This window comes from Mchenga conophoros, linkage group LG18 (assembly GCF_057382185.1).
Source record: "Mchenga conophoros isolate Kocher_MC1m ecotype Shallow Benthic linkage group LG18, M_conophoros_male_GT1.1, whole genome shotgun sequence".
Lineage (NCBI taxonomy): Eukaryota > Metazoa > Chordata > Actinopteri > Cichliformes > Cichlidae > Mchenga > Mchenga conophoros.
This window is the reverse complement of record NC_140543.1, coordinates 23491160-23511154: the sequence shown is the minus strand read 5'-3', so window position 1 is coordinate 23511154 and position 19995 is coordinate 23491160. Positions and strand designations below refer to the sequence as shown.

General features: G+C 42.0%; 1 long non-coding RNA gene across 2 annotated transcripts; it reads left to right on the top strand.

Moving 5' to 3' along the window:
* Positions 1–1112: 1112 nt before the first annotated feature.
* LOC146553797 (uncharacterized) lies at positions 1113–4131 on the top strand. 2 transcript variants are annotated; one of them, XR_014889510.1, is made up of 4 exons: positions 1113–1596; positions 2402–2557; positions 2642–2734; positions 3526–4131. It is a non-coding gene; the product is annotated as an uncharacterized LOC146553797 (long non-coding RNA). The 2 variants fall into 2 exon arrangements; XR_014889509.1 differs by having other exon boundaries at positions 2402–2734.
* Positions 4132–19995: the final 15864 nt, after the last annotated feature.

Below are 19995 nucleotides of genomic sequence, written 5' to 3'. Positions count from 1 at the left end.
GCCAACTGCAGAGCTCTTATCAAACACACACACAAACACACACGCACACACACAAACAGAGTTTTTTTGCACTGCTTGTGAACTGCAGAGTTCTTATTAAAAATTGATCTTCAAGCTGTTGTGTGTCGCTGCTTCGCTGAGGAATTCATTACCGCCTTGCAATGCACCGCTGTAGCTCGCGCGCACGCGTGCACATACAGACACACGTGGAAGGCGCGCACAGTGCAGACGCTCAGCGTGCCCACGAGCAATCTCGACCTGCCGAGTAAAGCAACACTCTTTCATTTAGAATATTTGCGATGCAAACAAACAAATGCTCCATTGGGAGAGGGGGTGAGACAGGCTGAAGGAAAATGATGAAGACAGACAGACCAAAACAGACACAGGATGAGGAGAGGAAGAAGCAAACAGGCATCGAGATGGTGTGAGGTTGATGAAGAGGAAGACGCGATGACAGGGACACAGCCAGCGAGGAATGGGAAAGAGCAAAACACTTTCCTCATCAGATTGTTCTTTGATGGCAGCTGTTTTAAAGGGACGTTTGCCTGTGTGTGATGGTATACACGCCTCTCTCTGCATTTCACCCCCTCCTCCCGATTCTTCTGTGGCTTCTCCTTCTCTTACCGCTCTTTCATCTTCTCAAACCCACTACTTTGACAAATCATTCCTCCATCTTTTTTCATCATTTTCTTCTCTCCATCCTTCTCCCCATCTCAGTCCGCTCTCTGTCTCTGCTATAACAACTTCTACTCTCTTCACCTCGCTCATCTGTTGCTTAAACCTTCTCTCCTTTCCCCCCCTCTTCAGAACTGTAAATGTGAACAAACAAGGCGTGAGCAGTAGAAATTGAATTCTGGTTGGATGATTTGCTCGATTTTTACCCACTGTTCTTGTGTATTAACTAAAATGATCCTGATTGAAATTCAGCACCATGCCCTGCAACCTGCCAAGTGTCCCTGAAAACCTTGTTCAGAGTGGAGTGCAGATGAAGACACACATACATACACACGCGCACAGACACACACATCGAGATAAGGGAAACAGAGACAACGATGAGAGGGACCAATCGGTTTTTCTGCCTGTCTATTCTCCTGCCTGTGTGCACTCAAAAAACAGATTCAGGTCCTCCTTTCAAAGAACACATGCAAATTATGTTAGTTGTTCACAAATGCAATTAAAAAATACCAAATTAATTTGATTTTCTTTGTGTAAACCTAAAATTATTCAAAACCAGCAGAGGCTGATTCTGAACACAAAATGAATGAGTTTGTTGGGGCACTGGGGGTAGGAGGAGTACATTTTTGCACTTAAGTATTTGTAAACTCAAAGAAATCAATTCAAGCCCCTCTTTAAGCTTAAACATTATTTTTAATCTCATTCAACGCAAATGTAGCACTCCAGCGTTACTGCAATTATTATTCGTGTGGTGAACCTAAATTATTTTCTCTCAAAGCAGTCTTTGTCACAAGAACACAAAGTTACTGAGTTACACAACGGTCCGCCTTCTTTGAAAATTTTGCGCTCTTTCAGGATCACCTAAATGAATCCAGCTGCTCTTGGCCTCTCTGTACTTTTTGGATAAAACTACACCTTCAGGTAAGGTAACATATTATTTTTCCATATATCCAATTGTGTATTTCTTTATCAGCTAAATCTATAATGCTATTTATCATAGAAGCTTGTAACAGTTGTTTTTTGAACTTTTGGTGGTGCTACCATTCTCTTCTCTGCTTGAATACTTTTTTTTTTTTTTTGACAATATAGCCAGGTCTTTTCAAAAGTGCCTTGTTTTAGAGGAGAAATTGTGTAGCTGCCAACTTTTAAGTCGGAGCGTGTGCTAGCTTATTAGCAGCTAGCCATTGTGCTCAATGAAAGATGATGTCCTATAGCTAACTTCTTTCTTACTGTTTTCTTTTTATAATCTAAAAATATGTTATTCTGTGTTTATTATTATATGCCATTTTCTAGTAGAAAGTATCGTTTTGAGGTGTCTTTAAAAGCACTACATAGTTTACTGAGGGTGCTACCAAAAGCGAACCATGTGGCCGGAAGAGTAACTGCAGGCAGCACAATGCGCACTCCCATGACATTCAAACCTATTTATTATTATAAAAGATTTCGGCTACGTCCACACTTACACAGGTATTTTTGAAAACGGAGATTTTCCGTTTTCGTTTTAAAAAATAATCCCGTCCACAGGTAAACGCAAAAATGAAGGAAAACGCTGCTAGGAACATGCCAAAGCAACAGGTGGCGATATATTCCTAAACTCAGCTAAAAACAGTTTAGGTCTTGACAAACTTCACTGATGGTTCAAATGTTTAGCAACTTTCAGTGTGTTGATTCAGCAGTCTGTATTTAAACTTCTAGTTTATTATATTTGTGTATGTTTTATTTCCAGGTGAATGCAGAGTTCCTGCAGATCACTACAAAACCCCTGCAGGCGAAGTTCTTGGCTCAGCTGGACAATTTAACAGACAAGCTGATGCAAAATTTTCAGGGGAGCAAAGGAGCAAAGGGCCAAAAGATCAAGGATATCATGGCGATCAGTAGTTTGGTCGGTACTAATGATAAACCCATCAATTAAATGCAATCAATCAATTCCATTTTTTTCACCATTTTTTTTCCACCCTTGCATTAGTATGATGACATCGACATAAAGAGGGAGCATACTCTTAAAAGCCTGGTGATCTACTTTAATGAAGATCCAGACCTACTGTTCAAGGAGTATCTGGTACGCTTATCACACCTTCTTTTCTAGATTCAATTTGAGTTAGGTTCATCGCACACAAAATCCTCATATATTCAAAAGAGACAATATAATTGTGAAATAGTATTATTCTTAATAGTCATTGTTGAAACTTGCACTGGAGAGCACTTTTTAAGGGGATAGTTTCAGCAAAAATTCAATTGTTCATTCTTTTGGTGCTGCCATGTAGGTATCTACTGCCTCTATAAACACAGTAAATGTGGACAAAACATTCATCCATTTTCTGTCAGTGTTTCAATTCAGTTTATTTATATAGCGGTATATCACAACAACAGTCATCTCAAGGCACTTCAGAAAGTAAACACTCCAGTGGAGTTCAGTTTATTATGCCAAATAGTAAAAAGTCTTCATTATAAGGAACACAGCAGATTGCATCAAGACACTAACTAGTGTCACTGCCATTACAGCAATCTCCTGGTTTCAGGAATAATGTGCATAAAACAAGCTGTTTCAAAAGGTTCCCAATTGTGATGAAATAAGGGAAATTGACCCAGCCCACACACACACACACACACACTGATAGACACTGGAGGAGCTCCTGCTCTATATCAAGCCCCTCCCAAAGGGAGGTACATAATACCTGAACCCAAACTATTGATAGGAAACAGATTGACGGGTTTTATTTATGTTTGGAGTGTTTATAGAGGCGGTAGAGACCTATGTTTCAGCACAAAAGGATACAAAAGCTGAGTTTTGCATAATATGTCCCCTTCCAAGTGACAGAGCCCTTAAACCTGAAACAACCTGTTTTTCAGACCTCCTCCACTGAGGATGAACGGTTGAGGTCCACTGCAGCAACTGTCACTGTATTTACACCATCAGAAGAGAAGGGATTCAGGAGCCAGAGGATGTTGGAGTTGTCATTGAAGGTACTACAGTTATGAACAACCTCGGTAGTGTCATCATGGCATTCATCGTCCTCTTTGGACTGATTTATGCACTTGATCTGAGCTATCCAAATGACCACAAGTACACTTTTGAGTTCTGTCAGAAGATTTTGATGAATCTGGATGGACAAAGGCTCAGTACAAAGATGCAGCAAATGAAAATGAAGATGTTTGCTTAGGCAAACAAGACCCAGCACAAAAGTTGATTTTGGCCTTTTTATATCTTTTGTTCAAACTGTGACCTTTTTTTCTTTCTTTTTTTTGGCCAAATGGAAGTTGTCTATTTTTGTCTGCTGTTATGTTGTGAGTGATGTGACCTTTAATCTGTACTACTATAGATGGATGAAAAGACTGGGGATTTAGCTCAGAAAAAGTTTCATGGTTGTAACCACCATTTTCTTTTTGATTGCTTTTGGGATTTGCAAAGGTAATAGAAAAATGTTGACAAGTTTTGTGTCTTCCAGTGTTTTAAAGTTGGTCTTCCCATTCTTATAAGCTTGTAAATGTTTACATGTAATTGGTTTTGGAGAAGTAAAGTTGAAAGATTTTTTTTTTTATTAAAATACCTCCCCCTTGGTAACAGAAAAATGTTCGTCATGAAAACACACACACACACACACACACACACACACACACACACACACACACACACACACACACACACACACACACACATATATATACACATATATATACACACACATATATATATATATATATATATATACACATATATGTGTGTGTGTGTGTGTGTGTGTGTGTGTGTGTGTGTGTGTGTGTATTTATGTATATGTGTGTGTATTTATGTATTGTTGGGTTGTTTCAAATCTTCAGTGACTGCCATACTATGGTGTGAATTGCAATGTTTAGTAGGTTATCATTGTGAATTTGCAAGTGTCACTATAAATATATACAATGATTCTGAAGTGAAATCTGATTTTACAGATTCCAGTTTGTTTTCAGTATTGCCTAGTGTCGAGGAGGGAAATTATTTTACGGCTATTGTTAAATAATTGTCATTGCATTAATAATATAATCTGCAGCATGGATATTGCATTCCAAGGTTTAAACAGTGTCTCTTTCAGAAAGACTGAGTTGCAGGCTGACAGGAAGTTGTATGCAGAAAGAAGCAGGAAGTTATTTTGAGCCGCAGGCTAAGACGAGGCTTTAACAATGTAATAGATAGCTTTAAGAAGGCCTTAAGCAGCTATGACTATTTTATACACAATGCATATCTGTGCTTAATAAGGAGTTGGAGCTCGGTCAATTAATTGGGGGTCGGAAGCTTTGTTCGGCGCGATGTTCGGACAATCTATTGTGCAAGTGACTTGGAGCCATAGAAGGAATTGCAATACATGCTTACAAAACACTTATATATCAGATCATTTTATATTAAGGTTTTAGTAGAGGTTCTTGATTAAAACATTTATTTAGTAGAAGACATACACATAGTCTCAGTGAGCTTCTGGTCTGGTAAAAGGTCAGAAGTGCAACAGGTGAATTGAGAAAGAGCATTTGAGGACGAGACACAGACAGTAGGTGAAGAGGTGACACAAAGAGCATGTGAGGTCAACACACACACACACACACTTTAAATTAGATTTATTTAGAGGAGAGGTTAGTTATGTTTGGCTGTAACTGCAAAATTGTCTTGGTAAAAGAGGAACCGTTTCTTGGTGTCTCGGCAAGAAAGAGGAACAAGACAAGAACTGAAAGGTAGACAGGAAGGGCTAGCCATGAAAATAGAAGATGATTTTCTAGGTGAAAAGTCATGATGATGTTGATCTGATCTATGTATAAAATGTATCTGTGACGCATGAAGGGGCGTCAGTAAACAAACCCTGATGCTATAAAATATCTGTTCATGCTTTGATTAAGTCGAAGACTACTTCCTGTCTGCGTACAGAGTTGTCTTCCCACGCGTGTATTCATTAAAATCTTCGTTTGACTTCACCCGGCCGGATCGGTGTGGTTATTCTTCGATCACCTCTTGTACCCTTCCTCAATATTGAATCTTAACATTTGGGGGCTCGTCCGGTTATTGAGGAGGGAGAGTTGGAGGTTTGGACGGAGAAATCCGGGGTCTTGGGTGGTCTGACGGGCAGACATGAATTCCAGTGGTCTAAGTGAGTGGGCATAAGCCGGCTTATCCAAAAGGTAAGGCACTACCTGTTGAATTATTTCCAAAGTGTGCCAAATTGGACATGATAAAATTTAAGTCTACTCACTGAAGTTACTGGTGGATGTCTGTTTTGATTTTGATGAAAATCTCATGAGTTGAAGCAGTTAGAGTTCTGCTAAGAAGAAATGAAAGTAGTTAAGAGTCTGATAAGAAAAGTTTAAATACTGGGTTGAAGTCCCAAAGAAATTGAGTTAGAGTCTCAAGTAGTTTGGTAGGGAATTGGTTATTGTGTTGGTTAGAGTCCAAATTTGGTCATAAGAGTGGACCTGAGCGGTCATTTTGTGAGTTGGAGTCTCCATTTGACCACTAGGTTGCACCTGCCTCAGTTATACACTTGTTTCGGGTGTTGATTGTTGTTTCAAAGTATTATAAATTATTCTAGAACGGCAGTTCGAGTCTGCTAGGAAGCGCAGAGCCCGGAGGTTACGCTCCCTCCTTGTCGTGGACGCGCGACATTGACCTCTCGGCGAAGAGGGTTAGTTCAGTGTGGTTTAGCTGTGGGGTACAGGGCATCCCGGAATTAAGCTAGGAGTTAGAGTCTCCTTACCGTTTGCAACGGTATCTACGCTTTTTTGGCCAGCAGAAGTGGACTTCGGGCGTGTAACTTTAACCTAAAACTTCAAAAAGTTTGGGTTGGTTGACGCTTTTAAATTGAGTTAGGGATTTTAGAAATGAGGCCAGAAACAGTTAAAGTCTTGATACTGGTTAATTGATCGCAAAAAACGGTTATGTTAAATTTGTCGAAATTCGATAGGTGTTAAAAGGTTTAAAATCTGTGCAGTTGTAAATATAAGACGTCTCTGTAATAAAAAAGATCTTTGTGGGTCGAGTCAGCAATGCACTGACTGCCTGCTGCTATTCTTAGATGAAGAGTGTGTGTGCATGCAAATGAGGCAGCTGATGCAGAGCGCATGAGAGGACTATGCTTTCGGTTTTGTGTGTCATTCAGCTCTGTAACTATTGTTTGCAAATGTGGATAAATGTCTGCAATTAAAATGCTGGCTTAGTAAATAACAACATTGTAAATATATGAATGGTGACAGCGTTTCAAAATAGAATATAAGAATTGTTTGTGTTTAAAACCAACGTTTAGGTAAAGAAGATTTAAGGTGGATTTGAAGGCATAAACAAAAAATAAAAGGGTTACAGTCTGCAAGGGTTGTTAATTCATGAGCTGACTGGATGCAGAGTAAGTGGAGTGGTCATCCTGAGAGGATTGAATGATGCTCTAACTCTGTGGTCAAGTCAGACATAGGCTTTAAGCAACCATGAGCCACTAATAAGCGTGACAAATTAATGAGTATGTGTAAATTGAACTTGTTAAATAGTTTTGATAGGAGTAACTCAATGAGCACGCAATAAAGTGGACTTTTTAGGGGCAGTTTATCACTGACACCATAAAAAGCAACTTAATTAGTAGTTCAATAACAAATTGTAAAGATAACCTTTGTTATCTGATAAGAGAGAGAAAATTCAGGTTACATATAGTGAATAAATAAGGAAATGTTAATCTCTGCGTCATTCCACACTGAAATTTCAATTGTAGGGGATCATTTGGAGGTGAATTGTGTAGGACACGGGGAGACAGAAGAATCTCCCCATGAGTTTTCAGTGTGCATAGAAATTGAGGAGGCTGAACTGGAAGCCTGCCTGGGTCGTTGTTTTTGTTTATTTGAGGGTCTGCTGGAAGTTTGTGAAAACGACCACCTTGATATGTGGGAGCCTTCTCGGGCAGCGATTTTTTTGTTAAACCTGTGGCAGGCTGTGCAACATGGAGAAAGCTTTGACATAATGTCATAAAGGTGATTTCTTGGTTTTAGACTTATTAGTACGGGACAAGTTGAGGGACCCTTGAGGGTGTGTTGCTGTAAAGTATATAAGGGACGCGCAGCGCCGTTAATGGGTTTAAAATAAATGAAAAAACACTAATCCGAGGAACTATTGGAGAGGTAAGTATACGGAGGTGAGCGCGTTGCGCATAAGGGTTGCTGGTGTCATATATTAACACTTTGAGGGCGAATAATTTTGATTGAGTGTCAACGCTTGAGAACGCGAGGACAGCGTCTAAAGTGCTGGGTTAAACTTTGTGTATCACCGAGCAGGGGAAGAGGAGCCAGTGGTTGCGAGAACAGCGAGACGAAGACTGAAACCGAAAGTTAAGCGTGTCTGGGTGACCTAGACCAAGAAGGTGGAGTCGACCAACGCCATTGGAAGAGGTAAGTCTGTGTTTCAGAGAATGGCTGACAGCTCGGGTGCGACACCTAGTGGGAAAAGGGGATGCAAACCTCTGAAGGATCAGCTTGAACAGCTTAAGAAAGCTATTCGTTTGGCTTCACCTGGAGCATTAAAATCAGCAGAGAAAGAGTGCCAAGCGATGGAGGTTGAGGTAAGCCAACTTATTACATCCCAACAGAAAGGGCTGGGTGATAAAATACCTCTGAGCTTGGTGTTAAAAACTGAAGGAGAAGTGTATGGACAAATGCATGAGGCCCTACGTGCGTCCATAGAGGCATTAACGGCATTGGAGGTTATAAAACAGAGAGTAATGCAGGGAGGGCCAGAAGAGGAGAATGAAGACCGTGCGACGTCATCAGAAGAAGAGGACGAAGATGGAGGACCCGAGCCCCAACCAAGTACAAGCCTAATTTTGAGGAAAAGAAGTGTGAAGAGAGACCAAGCACAGAGACAGCCCATATTTAAGAGCTCAAAGGGGAAAGGAAAGTTGAGGAAGAGTAGAAGAGTGAGTTTTGAACAAGGAGCTCCTGACCCTGGTTTAAGTCTGCCTCTGATAGCAGGTCCAAAGAACGAACCAGTTTATCGCGCCTATAAGGTGAGAGATTTGGAAGCATTGGTTAAACAACTTCCACCAATAACCAAGGGAGAACATTGGGAAGGAGAAGAATTAGCGCTGGGCGACTTTCGCGCTTTGGCCGGACGTTGTATGCTGGGTGGTGGGTTAGCAGATGTAGAGCAGATAGCTCAAACAACCAGATATGCAAATGACCTGAAATATCATGAGGTGCAGAGTGACTTAGCAGATGCAGTTCGGGAGAAGGACCCAACTCCTAACTTTGGAGCCATTCCAAAAATTATTTGGGATCCCAAAAAGAAACCCAGAGAGTGTTTAGCTAAAGCAAAGGAACAATGGTTGTTAGAAACAGGAATACATCCGGGGAAGGAGGGTGAAAGTAGAGCGTGGTTTCGTTCGGCAGTGCTGGCAGGGCTGCCCAACCAGGTTGCAGTTGACTTGGAAAAGAACCCAGATTTTGCCGTTGCAGACTCGGTGCAGTGGGAGAGACATGTGACCCACAGACTTCAGCAGGAACAGGATTTGGCAAACAAACAAAAGAAAGAGTTGGAGGAGGCACAGGCGCAGCTGGTAAAGATACAGCTGACGGAGGCGAGAAACAAGGCAGGTGACAGAAAGAAAGAGGATAAAGAGAGCGCAAGGAAAATAATGGTGGCAAGGTCTCAGCCCGATCCTGTGCCTGACTGGCCAGATCAGGATCCGGGTCTCTACCCTGATGACCGTTGGCCCGCCAATGCACCAAGGCAGCGTCAACCCGTAGGGAATTGGGGGACCGGTGGACCGCAGAGAGGGCGTGGTGGATCCGTGAGGGGAGGACAAAGGGCTCGGAATCCAGGGAATCCTAACAATGTGTCTTGGACTGCCTGTTACAGCTGTGGAGCAGAAGGACATTGGTCCCGAGAATGCCCTGAATCGCAGCGAAATTATCAGAGGCGAGGCTATCAACCCCAGGCACGAGGAGGCCCAAGACAAAGAGTTGCTTACAGGGGAGCACATCAGGCTCCAAACCCGAATGCAGCACCAGCCCCCCAGTACCCAGTAGCCGACTGGGGCTGGGAGGGGGAGCAATACTGATGGAGCCCGGAGAAACTGAACAGCGTGGGGACGGCAGAACCTATGCTGTCAATGATGATGATCCAGCATTGACACAGCTGGGAAAACAGACTTTGAAGCACCAATATGTGGTGTCCTGACAGGTGCCTGGAAAATCTCATGGGCAGGGACCTGCTTGTGAAACTGGGATCACCTTCAAAGACTCAATATCTAGTCCAGAACTCTGAACAACCCACTGTCGAAATCTACTGGGGGAGGCTAGTGGAAGAAGGCATTTTGAGACATTATCAGCTATGGAAACCCTGGGTAATGAGCCTGGCCGTCTATTCCCCCCCGCGAGATCCTTTCCACGTTACACTCTTTTATGATAGGGAAGATAACGATATCTATCGGGAACAGTTCCAGCCTGATCTTGAGGGACAGACGTGGAATGTGCAAACACATAACATTTATGTTGGACCAGAAGGTGTGGCCGCGGCTGTGAAATTTACTAATGAACAACTGCCTTGGTACAATGTGGGAGAGGATTCAGCCCCTCACATTACATTGGCGGTCCACGAGGGTCATGGGCCAAGAGATCTGGGACCAATGGTCAAGCGGGCGCTGGACAACGCATGCTGGCAAGGCACCCAAATTCCAAATGTCTGGTATGCACCAAAATGTAAAATATATCGCATAACTTGTTTGTCCAACGATGCAGTGATCTTAGAACATAAAGAAATCTCCAGAATACATGGCAGGGAAAGAATGGATCATCCTGATGCAGTAGCTGAGCTCTCAAAATTGCCTGGTACTTTGTGGTCCGCAGGGCCCACAGATGTAGGTCTAGCTAACTGTTCGCCTGTCCTGTTCCAGCTGAAGTCTGACATACCATTTAACAGACCATAATAGAAGCACAAAACTGAAGACCAAAAGTGGTTCACATGTATTGACCTAGCGAATGCATTCTTTTGTCTCCCACTGCACGAGTCACTCAGAGACATTTTCTCATTCACATACAGAGGCCGCAAATTTAGGTACACACGCCTACCACAAGGCTTTGCACTCTCACCAGGAATTTTTAATCAGGTGTTGAAAGAGGCATTGTCCCCATGTCAACTGCCAGGGGGCTGTACATTAATAGAGTATGTTGATGATCTTCTTATTGCAGCCCCGTCAGCAGCGGCCTGTACGGTAGCATTGCTCGTGGTGTTGAACAGATTGGCGGAGTGTGGCTTCAAAGTGAGCAAAGAAAAACTGCAGTTGGTCCGGCCAGAGGTAACATTCCTGGGCCGGGTGATCGCACACAGATCAGTGGGGTTAATGAACACACACAGAGACCAAATTCTGACACATCCAAAACCAAGAACTGTGAAGGAGTTGCTTTCCTTTCTTGGCTTGACAGGTTACAGCAGGCAGTTCATTCCGAACTATGCGGGTAAAACGGCCCCTTTAAGGGACTTGATCAAGAAAGTTGGTGTTCGAAATCTGAAGGCTGAATTGCCTTGGACGCCGGACACAGAGACAGCGTTCATTTCACTAAAACAGGATTTGTCAAGAGCCACAGATCTGGCCACACCTAACTATGATGAGGCATTTTATCTTGATGTTTCAGAAACAAAGGGAGTTGTGAATGGTGTGTTGTTTCAGAAAAAAGGGGGAGGTAGGGATGTACTTATGTATGTCAGCATAAGATTAAATTCAACAGAAGCAAGGCATCCCACATGCACACAACACGCAGCAGGAGTAGCAAAGATAATTCAGAAAACAGCACATATAGTGAGGGAACACCCACTGAAAGTGCTTACTACACACAGTGTAGTGGCCTATGTGAACTCACAGGCATTCACAATGACTCCACTGACGCAACAAAGGTTCAGCAAAATTTTAGAGGCGCCAAATCTGATATTCACACATGAAGGAATAAATATGGCAGACCTAATGGGGTCAGGAGAACCACATGACTGTATTAAGAAAGCCCAGGTTGAAGGAAAAATCGAGGGACAACAGTCGGCCCAGAGAGCTGAAGTGATAGCCCTAACTCGAGCCCTGAGGTTGGCTAAAAACATGAGAGTGAACATCTACACTGACTCAGCATATGCGTTTGGAGCAGCTCATGTGGAACTGGCTCAGTGGAAGAGAGCCGGGTTCAGGACGGCCACTAATGCACCCATCTGTCACAAAAAGGAAATGGAGGAACTGGAAAAGGCCCTGGAGGACCCAGACGAGGTAAGTATTATAAAATGCACAGGGCACTCACAAGCAGACAGTATGGTGGCAAGAGGAAATCAGAAAGCTGACGAAGCCGCAAAGGAAGCAGCGGGCTACAAAGGACAGAGACAACTGGTGCAGGTAACCCCAGAAGAGGAGGTTAGCACTAACAGCATGGAAGAAGTTAGACAGGCTCAGGAGGAGACATCCCCAGAGGAAAAGGGGGTGTGTGAAAACAAAGGAGCCTGGCAAGATGGCGGTTTGTGGAGGGGGCCAGATGGGCGTCCCGCTTTAACGGCCAAAATGGCGGAACAAAAGGTGAATGAGGCTCACGGGCTTGGTCACGTGGGAGTGAAACAGATGGAGAGAAATTTGTGCCGATGGTGGCATCCTGATTTGAGAAGGATGATACTGGAAAAGGCCAGAACGTGCCTAATTTGTGGGGCACACAACCCAAAGCCAGCAGTAAAACCTGAAGCTGGTAAGTTTCTCATGCCAGAAAGGCCAGGAGAAGAGGTCGTGATTGATTATACCGACATGATTGATACAGGCCCAGGTGGGGTGAGGTATTTGTTGGTGTGTGTGGATGTTTTGACTGGATGGCCCGAAGCATGGGCGACCAAATGTGAAGACGCGAAAAGCGTGATTAAGTGCTTAATCAATCATTACATTCCAAGGCATGGGTTTCCCAAGAGAATTAGATCAGACAATGGTACTCACTTCAAGAATAAAGATTTGCAAGAGGTAGAGAGGATGTTGGGAGTGCAACATAAGTTCGGGACGGTCTTTCATCCTCAATCTCAAGGAAAGGTAGAGAGGATGAACCTAAATTTGAAAAACAAGTTGGCTAAAATTTGTGCGCAGACAGGGCTAAATTGGGTCGCAGCCCTGCCCATTGCTTTGATGACCATAAGATGTTTATGATGATGTTAACTTTGTATTTCAGGTGCAGTTATAACTATTTTATACATATTGCATTTTGTGCTTTTAAAGGAGTTGTGGCTCAAATTTGTCTCTGGAGGGTCACGAGCCTTTGGCTAGCGCTATGATTAGCCAATCTACTGTGAGGATAATATGAGTTCATGAAGGATTGCACACGCTTACAGACACAGAGTTAAGAAACACACATGACAGTATTGATTCCAGGCAAAAGGCCCTAAATTCATTTAGCTTTTAACTGAACTTAAAGAAGGACCAAAGAGGAAGGAAAGCATATATTTTGGTTAAGTCTGATACATTAGAATTAGAAGGTATTGTTACATTAAGGGAGCAAAATGAAATAAAAAGGTTATACCAAAACAGGTGATAACATAGGAAATGTGAGGTTTTAAAATGAAGTTAGTGTTAACACATAGGAGTTGTTTCAAGGCAGCATTTAGCTATGATGAAATGTATACAGGAGTAATTGCTTATATGCTTAAACTTAATTGATTAAAGTGGTTGTTTTCTTTTGGAGTAGATTAACTTGCAGCAGCGACAACTTGTGCACAGGATGTTGATGATCAGATAAGGGAAAATAGAGCGAGCAACTGGACGTGAAAGCAGGGCTTAAAGAGTTCTAAAGGGATGAGTAACGTTGAAGAGTATACATAAATACAAGTCAATAAGTTAAGAAGATAATTAGGATCAGGCTTTTGATTAAAGAGTCCCAGATAGGATAAGTTAGGGAGATGCAAGAGAAGGTGTTTTGTTTCCTTTGCAGAAGATCGATCTCGGCGACCACAGGAGGGGCGAGGATCCTGGAGATCTCGAGGTTCGAGACCACCAGAGAAGGGTCTGCGTGAGGACACAATGTATTGTGACCTCTGGTGTTCCAGAGGTCAAAAGGGGGAGTGTCGAGGAGGGAAATTATTTTACGGCTATTGTTAAATAATTGTCATTGCATTAATAATATAATCTGCAGCATGGATATTGCATTCCAAGGTTTAAACAGTGTCTCTTTCAGAAAGACTGAGTTGCAGGCTGACAGGAAGTTGTATGCAGAAAGAAGCAGGAAGTTATTTTGAGCCGCAGGCTAAGACGAGGCTTTAACAATGTAATAGATAGCTTTAAGAAGGCCTTAAGCAGCTATGACTATTTTATACACAATGCATATCTGTGCTTAATAAGGAGTTGGAGCTCGGTCAATTAATTGGGGGTCGGAAGCTTTGTTCGGCGCGATGTTCGGACAATCTATTGTGCAAGTGACTTGGAGCCATAGAAGGAATTGCAATACATGCTTACAAAACACTTATATATCAGATCATTTTATATTAAGGTTTTAGTAGAGGTTCTTGATTAAAACATTTATTTAGTAGAAGACATACACATAGTCTCAGTGAGCTTCTGGTCTGGTAAAAGGTCAGAAGTGCAACAGGTGAATTGAGAAAGAGCATTTGAGGACGAGACACAGACAGTAGGTGAAGAGGTGACACAAAGAGCATGTGAGGTCAACACACACACACACACACTTTAAATTAGATTTATTTAGAGGAGAGGTTAGTTATGTTTGGCTGTAACTGCAAAATTGTCTTGGTAAAAGAGGAACCGTTTCTTGGTGTCTCGGCAAGAAAGAGGAACAAGACAAGAACTGAAAGGTAGACAGGAAGGGCTAGCCATGAAAATAGAAGATGATTTTCTAGGTGAAAAGTCATGATGATGTTGATCTGATCTATGTATAAAATGTATCTGTGACGCATGAAGGGGCGTCAGTAAACAAACCCTGATGCTATAAAATATCTGTTCATGCTTTGATTAAGTCGAAGACTACTTCCTGTCTGCGTACAGAGTTGTCTTCCCACGCGTGTATTCATTAAAATCTTCGTTTGACTTCACCCGGCCGGATCGGTGTGGTTATTCTTCGATCACCTCTTGTACCCTTCCTCAATATTGAATCTTAACACTAGTAGTACAGAGGTGTGTGCTATTCAGATTTGACATTCATTACAAATGTACGTCAGCACTTTTTTGTGAGCACTTTGATTTTTGTTAAGGTTGATTTGACCATGTGACATGTATGTTTATTTACAAAATATTCTGTTTCTGCTTTTAATTCAAGTGAATAAACCTGAGTTGTAAAAACAAATTCATTTTGTCATTATTTTAATAATTAAATTAGTTTTCTGGTAATGAAAATTATGATTTAGTTGAACTCAAAATAATGATTTCAATGCAATGAAAATCTAGCTCAAGTGAATGACATTGTATTGAGTTGGACCAACCAAAACCTTTCACATCATTTTAATGTACTTTTTTTCATTTTAGCAGTATTTACGAAATTGTGTTCTACTGACTCAATTTAATTGAATTGTCATGATGTATGTAGATTAGGTTGGACCAAAATAGATGTATTACGTGGAAAACCTGCCATCAGTCCAATTGAGTTCATCCAATGACTTATTTTTTTGAGTGTGTCTGTCTATCTCCTTTGGTCATAATGACCTCTCCACATGATCAGTGCACCTCAAAGAATAGCTATTCACCTTCTCCTGGCACTGTCATTTTCTTTCTGGCTGCCACTTCTAAGTCACTCCCTTTTTTCTGTAAATCTCACTCTGCTGTAACGATTTCATCTAGTTTCTGTTTTCTGTCTTATTTTATGTCTGAGTTACTGGTTGGCCATATTACATCTCAGAATCTCTGTAATTTTCTTCTATCTCTTTAATTTCACACGCTGCTCTACCAGTCTGTAGCCATCTTGTAATATATACACACACACGAAAGAGTGAAAAGAATCCTTTACATGTAAAGTTAGGTCTATGTGTTTTTGGATGATGACACAGTTTTGTAATTTTGTTTCTGTACACCACCAGAGTTGATTTTAAATCAAGCACTCAAGATGCGATTAAAGCTTTAGTTCATGGGATATTCAAAGTATTTTAATATGTGTTTAGGAATGACAGACATTTATATACACACTTCCCCATTTTCAATGTTTAAAAAATAATTGGGCAGCAATTTTATGACCCGGTGTGACCTGGCCTGTTTTATTTTGTGGCAAATTAAGGGAAACAAAAGATCTGGAAATGACTCCAAGTGTTAAACTTGCTTTTCGTATCTTTTCACGGGCAGGCAGTATGAGGCCCAAAGACTGAAAAACTCAAATAAACATATCAGCAAGATAGCAAAATCTTTTGGAGTGGACATATCTACAATGTGGTACATTCTTAAGAAGAATAAATGCACTGGCCAGATCAACAACACCAAAAGGCCTGAAAGTGGAAATAAAATTCTTTCCTTGGTTAAGAAAAATCCCTTCACTACGGAGCCCCGCAGGGGACATGGGAGAAAAAAAAATTAAGACGGACTTTTGCGAGATCTCGCAAAACTATCTCGGGATCTCGCAAAAGTTTTGCGACCTCCCTCCTGCTTGGTGGTTGCTGCTTTAGGCTTTGTTTGTAAGCAGGCATGAGGAAGATGGCAGCATGGTCCGATTTTCCAAATGCCGGCAGGGGCTGAGCCTTGTAACAGTTCTTGAACGGGGTGTAGCAGTGGTCTAATGTCCTAGTGCCCCGGGTGGGGCAGTTGATGTGCTGGTGAAGGTTGTGAAATGTCCGTTTGAGATTCACTCTGTTAAAATCTCCCATAACAATGAGTGCGGCATCTTGGTGAAGTGTTTGTTGATGTGTGAGAGCCTCATGTAGCTCACATAAGGCAGTGTCCGAGTCCGCGTGAGGCGGAATGTAAACAGTGCAGGCAATGACCGCAGTGAATTCCCGAGGGAGATAGAAAGGGCGACATTTAACGATCAAAAGCTCCAGATTGGGCGAGCAAGAGCGTGTGAGTGGGGAGATGTTTGTGCTGTCGCACCATCTGTTGTTCACCATCAAACACACTCCACCACCTCTTTTCTTCCCCGACTCCATTGTCCTGTCCATGCGGTAAACCGAAAAGAACCCCGTCGGCTGCATGGCGTGGTCTGGTATCGCTGGGTTCAGCCAAGTCTCGGTGAAGCAGAGGAGGTTGCAGTCCCGAATGTCTCTCTGGAACTTGATTCTGGCTCTGAGGTCATCAAGCTTGTTCTCGATGGATTGAACATTGGCTAGCAGGATACTGGGCATGGGTGCGGTGTGTGCGCGAGCCCTTAGCCTGTTCTTGATGCCGGCTCTTTTTCCTCGAGGCCTTCGCTTAGTGTCGCGTCCTTTGTTCTCTCTCAGGATCTCCTTTGGCCAGGTTGGGTCCGGAGTTAAACATGGTGAAATGTGCGTGTATTGTAGACCAATAGAAACCAAAGTGTCTCTACTGTAGCGGATTTGTGTGTTTTGCATGATGCCCATGCAAGATTATGGCAGACATAGCAAAAAGTGACGAAAAACTGCAAAAAGTGGAGAAGTTGGGGCAGAGCATCCAGCACGGCAGCCGACCTCACCAGCGCCATTTTGATATCACCTTTATCAGTGGAAACCCTCAAGAACAAGAAGGCCAGATTGTATGTACTTTGTCAGAAAACATCTAACAGAGCCTGAAGAGTTTTGAAAATATCAAACTAAACCAAGATGAACTTGTACCAGAATGACAGGCAGAGAAAAGTATGAGAAATGAAACAGCTCATGAAACGAAGTGCAACACGCCATCTGTCAGCCACTATGGAAGCAGTGTTGCGATATAGGTATGTATAGCTGCCAGTGGAACTGGGTCACTAGTGTTTATTGATGTGATTCCTGAATGAAGTAGCAGGATGAAGTGCACAGGGTTATACTCACTGCTCAGATTCAGACAAACTAATGGTGCAAATGGTTAATGAGTCAAAGCAACCCAACAGTTTCTGAAGGCAAAGTAATGGGATGAATCACCTGGTGTCAGCTCAATAGATCAAGCTTTTCTGTTACTGAAGACAAAGATCCACAAACACACCAGAAGCTGAACATGTTTGCAGTAAAGCCCTCATGGCTTCTACATTTCAGGAGGTCATTGACTGTAAAAGTTAATTCCATTATTTAAAAACAACCCTTATATTTAAAAGAATGATCGTTTGTCCAATTGTTAATAAAATTAACTGTGGGTGATGTAGAGAAACAAAAAAACAAAAACAATAAAACTATTGTCTCCAGAAAGTAAATTTAAGAAAATTAGAGTTTTTATTTGGCACGTGTTTTCTGGCTCTTTAAGAGAATCAATGTATTATTTCCTTAAATACTGGAAAGCAAACAAAACTGCACAAGAAGACAAAAACAAGTGATGCCACCAAAGTTCTCATAGTGTCATTGTATTGTGATTTATGATGAAAAACGTCTGTTCCTCCAACATGAGACAATTTACAGAGCTACTCAAATTTGAATTTTCTCTTTTATATGAATGATTAAATTGTTTGAATCCACCAACAGTTTATGAACCCCATTAAGGAGTACTTGACTTTCTCTTATCTAAGAAAACGAAGTCATGTACTGAGCGTGTATCTGACCAAAGATAACAAAATCTGACACCAACAACGTGGAGTTGTTTCTTTAATAAGCGTGTTGTTGATTTTGAGTATGCAAGCACACCGACCAACACGTTTTATTTTTTTCATAGTATTAAGTCATTTATAGAAATTCTAGGCTAAAGCAACAAGTGCAAAGCTGGGCTCCCCCTGAACTGCCCTGATTGTAAAAAAAAAGATTGCAATTGTACCTTGCACAGCAGCGACCGAGCCTCAGCTCTCAGATCTCCTTTTGCTCCTTTGCTTTGTGAATTTATTTAGTACAAGATAAGCAAAAATAATCTCAATCACAAGCATATTCATAGTCTTGTTGGATTTTCACAGCATGCTTTTGATTTTGAGCTGATTAGGAGATTATGAAATGGATGTTGAAGCTCTTTGGTATGTTTTATTACTACACATTGATCTTTAGTGCTGGCTGCATGCTGCATTAGAGCCGCTGCTTATCTACAAGCCCAAGGGCGTGGGAAAATCTACCAAGTCAACCTCCAGCTGATTTACAGTTATGGAAGTCAAACAGCATCAGAGCTTCTCTGAGTGCAGTTCAGTGATGTTTAACACTGCAGTACCAGCATGAAGTGTACACATGTGAATTACGAAGATGGATGGTTAATAGCACATTGGCCACAGCATAAAAAAACACCTGGATGATACGAGGTAGTTCTACTCATGCTTGATTTTACAAGATATGGGCACCATGTGGACACAGGACCATGGGTCCTTTGGTGTCTGACAACAGGAAACTGGCAGACAGTGGATTATTTGGATTATTTGGGGCAGTGAATTATTTGGCTTGCTGGGTCAGGCCATCGTGGTTTGGATGCTCAGTCATATTTGAGTATTGGGAATTTCGAGGTTGAGTCTTAGGCTCTTTGTCATTTTTCTTGGGTTGATCCAATAGTTTTCACAGGATGGCAGAGTGAATTGTCCTGCTGGGGTGTCTGCTTCTATAACGTATAAAAGAATGCCTGTCTTCCCAACAAACATTGCATTGTAATCCGATTATCCATTTGATTCACTTCAACCTGCAGCGTAATACATCTGCGTGAGGTTTACAAAGTTTCACCTGCTATGACCACATCCTCATTTAGGTTTGACAGCATTTCTAGTAGATAATGGCAGATGGCTTGAGCATTAATTAAGGCTCCGGTTTGCGGAAGCCCTCACAGGGGACTGGATTTGGCTCCCCATGGACTAATGAGAGGTGAATGAATTGAAAAAGGGAGGGAGGGTGGGGCTCGAAAATAAGAGCAAACAGTTTTTAATGCAGGGGTGCCATATATAGGCAGGGAACCAGAAGGTGGTGTGTATGAGGTGTGGTCCTGCTCCTGAAATTCAGGTAAATTATCTCAAAAGATAGGAAGCCTCGCCCAATAAAACCCAGTAAAACCGAAACACAGTCCTAAGTTTTCAAGAAAGAATCACCAGCCACAAAAACTTGAAATTCTTATCTTCTTCTCCTATCTATCGCCAGGATTTTTGCTTAGCCACCTTGCCCAAAATAACTTTGGTATGCAAGCTTTACGGGGATGAATATCCTCAAATTTTGGAGCAGTCAGCTCATAAATATTCCACACTCTCACCGATTTTAATTTCACAGAGAGCAAGTGCCATTTAGAGTTTTTGTGCACAGATGAAGGAACACATTTCGAATGTTTTGGAGACTTGCGTTCTTCAGTAAACAAAGCCTTTCCAAGTCTTTTTCTG